Source organism: Notechis scutatus, chromosome 13, assembly GCF_049901735.1.
Source record: "Notechis scutatus isolate UNSWTSFEM ecotype Mainland chromosome 13, rNotScu1.2, whole genome shotgun sequence".
NCBI lineage: Eukaryota > Metazoa > Chordata > Lepidosauria > Squamata > Elapidae > Notechis > Notechis scutatus.
The window spans coordinates 12184326-12190325 of record NC_142021.1 but is presented as its reverse complement, the minus strand read 5'-3'; the positions used below and the strand labels follow the sequence as shown (position 1 = coordinate 12190325).

Genomic DNA, 6000 nt, shown 5'->3' with positions numbered 1-6000 from the left:
CGTGTCGGAAGAGGGGAGAAGAGGCTACCTCAACGCGTCTCTTCTCCCTGGGCCACCGTGGTTGTGCAGACGTGCCTCTTCCTCCTCTGGCAGCCACCTGGGTGCCCTTCCTTTGGCCCACAGCCCAGGCTAGGAGCAGCCCCGGGTCACCCATCATTGCTGTCCTGGTTTGGGCTGGGCAGACAATCTGCACACCAGCAACCGCTTGACCTCTGCTCTGGCCAGTGACCCTGCTAGGGGTCAGGGTCAGTCCTGGTTCCGTTGGCCAACACAAGTTGGTTTGCACATGCGCACACACACACACACACACACAGAGCTTCACTGTGGTCTAAGTACCTCACATCTATGACCATAAGGGGCCTTAATGGGCCCGGGGTAGGGAGAGCATCCTTCGCGTGATGGGAGAGAATCTCTCCTGGATTCCAGTCCAGCGAGAGGGGAAATGGGGTCTCCTGCCAGCCCGCAGTGCCTGGCTTGGGGCCTTCCCTTTTCCCTGGGCCCCCCAAGCCTCCTTTCACAGGGGCAGAATCCTAGGGCTGGAGGCCCCCAGGGATCAGCCCCTCCGGCCAAGGAGAGCCGTCCTTCTCTGTCGGGGGGGGCTTTGCTGCTCATCTGCAGCCAGGCCGGGGGCAGGGGGGGAGCGGCCCCTTCCTCAGCGGGAAGCAGGAAACGGCTTTCCTTGAGTCAGGCTGCTTCTGGCGCTTTCAGTCCATCCCAAACCGTGGTGCTGCCCTCCAGGCCTTTCCCAGTGAGGTGCAGCCCAGAGGCAGGGCATGAAGTCCAAGATCTTTGAGCCCGTCTCCTGCCCAGGCCGTTCCCTCCCTCCCTCCCTCCTTGCCCCTCCCCTTCATAAAGTTCACCTGTGGCTGCTGCTGCGGCTGCTGCTGCCACCTCCACCACCGCTGCCACCACCTGGCTCTTCCCCCAGCAAGCCAAAGGCCACCCGGAGAGGCACCGGAGAGGCACCAGGGAGCGTCTTGGCCCTCTGAGCCCAGGGAGAAAGGTAGGAATGCGGAGGGGAGGGGGCTGCCTTGCTGGGCAAAGGGTCCAGGTTGCTGGGGCACTTTTGCCACCCTCTGGACAGAGAACAACCTTGTGCCGTAAGCTAGGCAAAGCGAGGTGGTCTCCCTCTCTCCCTCCCTCTTTTTCTCCCCCCTCTGTCTCTCTTTCACTCTCTCCCTCTCTTTCCCTCCCTCTTTCTATTCCTCCCTCTTTTCTCCCCCTCTCTTTCTCTCTCTGTCTCTGTCTCTCTCTCTTTCACTTTCTCCCTCTTTTCCCCCCTCTCTCTCTCTCTCTCTCTCTGCCTCTTTTTTTCTCCCCTCTCTCTTTCTCTCTCTGTCTCTCTCTCTTTCACTCTCTCCCTCTTTTTCTCCCCCCTCTCTCTCTTTCTCTCTGTCTCTCTCTCTTTCACTCTCTCCCTCTTTTTCTCCCCTCTCTTTCTCTCTCTCTCTCTCTCTCTGTCTCTCTCTCTTTCACTCTCTCCCTTTTTCTCCCTCTCTCTTTCTCTCTCTGTCTCTCTCTCTCTTTCACTCTCTCCCTCTCTTTCCCTCCCACTTTCTATCCCTCCCTCTTTTTCTCCCCCCTCTTTCTCTCCCTGTCTGTCTCTCTCTCTCTTTCACTCTCTCCCTCTTTTTCCCCCTCCTCTCTTTCTCTGTCTGTCTCTCTGTCTGTCTCTCTGTCTGTTTCTCTCTCTCTCTCTCTCTCCCCTCTCTCTCTGTGTCTCTTTTAATCTCTCTCTCTTCCCTCTTGCTTAACAACTGGTGCAGCAGCTCTTCCTTCTGGAAAGGAAGCATCAAGAGTCATTTCAGTTGCCCAAAGAGTGTTGGGGCTTCAGAGGTCAGAGCCACACATGTGGGGTGGGGGCCCTTCCTCAGCCACTGACTTCAAGGCTGGGTAGCTGCATGCTGAGTCTGGAGCCCATTGTTCTGGGCAGATTCTCTCACAACCCGATGGACACCAGACCTTAGAAAGAACAGGACAGAGTAACATAGTGGGAAGGGACCTTGGAGGTCTTCTAATCCAGCCCCTCGCTCAAGCAGGAGACCCTGTACCACTTCAGGCAAATAGCTTTTCTTAAAAGCCTCCAGGGATGGAGCCCCCACAGCGTCTGGAGGCCAGCTGTTCCCCTGGTTAATAGTCCTCACGGTTAGGAAGTTCCTCCACAATTCCAGGTTGCATCTCTCCTGGATTTGTTTCCATCTGTTGCTTCTTGTCCTCTGTTGTTTTGGAAAAGAGGTTGACACCCCCACCCCCGCTCTTTGTGGCTGCCCCTCAAATACTGGATCATTGCTGTCATGTTGTTCTCCTTGTCTCTAGACTGGCCCTACTCAATTCCTGCAACCATTCTTTATATGTTTTAGTTTCCAGCTCCCTAATCGTCTTTGTTGCTTTGCAGAATCTCAACATCTTTTTCATACTATTGTGATCCAAGTGTAGTCTAACTGAGGCTTTATAAAGCGGTACTAATACTTCACGTGATCTTGGCTTGGTGTCATCAGGTGTCTTTGATGTCAAAGTGGCTTTGTGCAGGTTCCCCATGACAGGAGAGTGTTCAGAGTTTTGCAGTGTAAATTCGGTGCCAGAAAAGTAAACGCAGATGACTGAGGCTTCATTTAACTTCTTTATAAATGTATAAAGTAAAGTTTACAATACTAGTCATAGATTTCTCCAACATGGAGCAAACTCAAACAGAAGCAGTCTTGTTACAGGTTCAGAGCAGAACAGCAACTGAACCTCAGTTTCACTTTAGTTCAGCAGGCAAGCAAGACGCACAGCAGAGGAGAGAAGCCGTTTCATCTTCAATAGACAGACTTGGAGCTCAACATAGCTGCAGACTTGCAGAGCTCAACATAGAGCCATGCCTAAGCTACTTCTAGTTTCAGTTTGGAAAAGCCTTTGCCTAGCTGGCCTTCTCTCCAGAGCCTTAAAGCAAGGCAGGGTGGTGGCCCCCGTGTCAGAGTATATTCATGAACTGGAATAGAACTTGGTAACAAGGTCAGCCAATGAGAGCTGAGTTTGGGGCTGAAATTTAAAGAGAGAATCTGGCCGTGGTTTATCTCTGTTCTGTGCTCAGCTCTAAAGTGAAAAGAGAAACTAACTTGCTTGCTTGTCTGCTGAAGTTGAGTTGCTTGTAACATGTCTGCTCCATGTTGGAGAAATCTACAACTGGTATTGTGAAATTTACTTTATATGTTTATAAAGAAGTTAAATGAAGCCTCAGCCATCTGTGTGTGCTTTTCTGGCACTGAATTTACACTGCAAAACTCTGCAGAATTTGGGGAAGGTGCTTCAAATCACACTAATGCTTTACTGCTTTTTTTTGGGGGGGGGGGAGTGGAGTTTGGCCTTCCATGCACATTTGACAATTGAAATGGCAACAAAACAATTTTGCAACTGGAAGTCAGATGGCTTTGCAAAGTGAGTAGATGAAAGAGAGAGAGAGGAATAAAGGGGGATATGATAGATGATAGCTAGATGGTATCTGATAAATGATTGATGACAGACAGACAGATAGACAGAGATGATAGAGTGATAGGTAATGATTAATGGATAGATGATAGATGATAAACTGGTGATCTTGATGATAGAGGAGAGAATCTTAGATAATAAATGATAGATGATAGCAATAGCACTTAGGCTTACAAACTTTAGTCTAAGTGCTTTAGTGCTTTACAGCCCTCGCTAAGCAGTTTACAGAGTCAGCATCTTGCCTCCAACAATCTGGGTCCTCATTTAACAACCTTGGAAGGATGGAAAGCTGAGTCAACTTTAAGCCACTGAGAACTGAACTGCCAAACTGCTGGCAGCCGGCAGTCACAGAAGTAGCCTGCATTGCTGCATTCTAACCACTCCGTCAGCACAGCTGATAGATGATAGATAGATGATAGATAGATAGATGGATGGATGGATGGATGGAAGGAAGGAAGGAAGGAAGGAAGAAGGAAGGAAGAAAGAAAGAAGAAGAAGAAAGAAAGAAGAAGAAAGAAAGAAAGAAAGAAAGAAAGAAAGAAAGAAAAAGAAAGAAAGAAAGAAAGAAAGAAGAAAGAAGAAAGAAAGAAAGAAAGAAAGAAAGAGAAAGAAAGAAAGAAAGAAAGAAGGAAGGAAGGAAGGAAGGAAGGAAGGAAGAAAGAAAGAAAGAAAGAAAGAAAGAAAGAAAGAAAGAAAGAAAGAAAGAAAGAAAGAAAGAAAGAAAGAAAGAAAGATAATAGAAGGAAACACCATGGAATAGGAAGTGGATACAAGCAAGGTACAATTTTATCATATGAAAAAGACTCTTATATTTGAAGGGGAGAGCCAACTTTTTGCAATTTTCATTTTTAAAAACAGGAGCACCAAGGAATGGGAAGGATTTAGCCACAAACAAAATTACAGGGCCCAACTTTTGCCCTTATTTTTCTCAAGTAACACAAGACAAAGAGATTTGCAGGGAAGGTCAGATGAGGAATAGAGGTCAGATCAGTTGTGCTGGGAAATGGAAAATTTGGTCCTTCAGAAGCTTCTGTAGACCCAAGTTAAGCCCACTCAGCTTATCCAATTGTCTTGAGTTCTTTCTCAACCTAGGCATGGGTACAATTGTCCAACCAGCTCTATATCAAGAATATTTTCTGTTGCTATGGTCAAAAAGTAATAGATTAACAGAGTTGGAAAGGACCTTGTAGGTTATCTAGTCCAACCCCCACCCAAGCAGGAGACCCTATACCCTTTCTGACAAATGGCAGTCCAATCTCTTCTTGAAAGCCTCCAGGGATGAAGCTCCCACAACGTCTGAGGGCAAGCTGTCCCATTGGTTGATTGTTCTCACTGTCAGAAAGTTTCTCCTTATTTCCAGGTTAAATCTCTCCTTGTTCAGTTTCCATCCATTATTCCTTGTCTGGCCTTCTGGTGCCTTGGAAAATAGCTTGACCCCCTCCTCTCAGTGGCAGCCCCTCAAATATTGGAAGATGCTCTCCTGTCTCTCCTGGTCCTTCTCTTCCCTAGACTAGCCAGGCCCAGTTCCTGCAACCGTTCTTCATATGTTTCATCCTCCAATCCCCTCATTATCCTGGTTGCTCTTCTGTGTCCTCTTTCTAGAGTTTCATCATCTTTTTTATAGTGTGGTGACCAAAATTGGATGCAGTATTCTAGGTGTGGCCTTACTAAGGCTTTATAGAGTGATATTAGTACCTCCCTTGATCTTGATTGTATCCCTCTGTTAATGCAGTTTAGGATTGTGTTGGCTTTTTTTGGCTGCTGCTGCACACTGTTGGCTCATATTTAGCTGGTTGTCCACTAAGATTCCAAGATCCCTGTCACAGTTACTGCTATTAAGCCTGGTTTCACCCAGTCTATATGTGTACTTTTGGTTTTTCTTGGCTAAGTGTAGGACTTTACTTTTCTCTACATTGAATTTCATTTTGTTAGCTAGGTTCTAGTCTGTCAAGATCCATCTGGATCTTGAGCCTATTTTCTTGGGTGTTGGCTATTCCTGCCAGCTTAGCATCATCTGCAGATTTGGTAAGTTTGTGCTCAACCAAAATTAATTTCACATCGACCAACCCCCTTAACACAGAGAAAGATTGCCAATAAATCTTGTGGGAAACAGATCCAGATGCATCCCTCGGTGGGCACAAACCGTTCTTCACCCAATTTGCTCATCCCCTTTTCTCTGCCGGTGGATGTCATGCCAACTTCAGGTTGGCCAACCTGAGAGATTAAGGACTGGCAGGGCAGATGGGAGAGCCTTCATCGTAGGTTTTCTGGGAAATGTGGTAGGAAGGTGTCTAAGCAAACAATTGTGGGGACTGAAAAACCACAGATGTTATGAAATGCTTACAACAAGGAGGTTCTCAACCCAGAGAAGCCAGGGGTGGGAGGGACAGGAATTGTGAGCCAGATGTTTATAGGAGATCCCACATCAAAGAGTCTCTGGATGAAAGGCCAACTTTTAGCTACTCTAGCCCAACCATAATATATATCTGTTAAGGAAAACGTACAAGGTAAGAATGTTACTATAGATTCAAT

General features: G+C 47.3%; 1 protein-coding gene across 10 annotated transcripts in view; it reads left to right on the top strand.

The window, feature by feature from the left end:
• The first annotated feature begins 648 nt into the window (after window positions 1–648).
• The window catches only part of GGT1 (gamma-glutamyltransferase 1), a 31156-nt gene continuing 25804 nt past the window's right edge, over window positions 649–6000 (top strand). For all 10 annotated transcript variants that reach the window (XR_015745285.1, XR_015745284.1, XM_087943014.1 and 7 more), the window contains exon 1: window positions 649–1003. The gene's annotated coding sequence lies outside the window, so the exon portion shown is untranslated. The remainder of the gene's footprint in view (window positions 1004–6000) is intronic.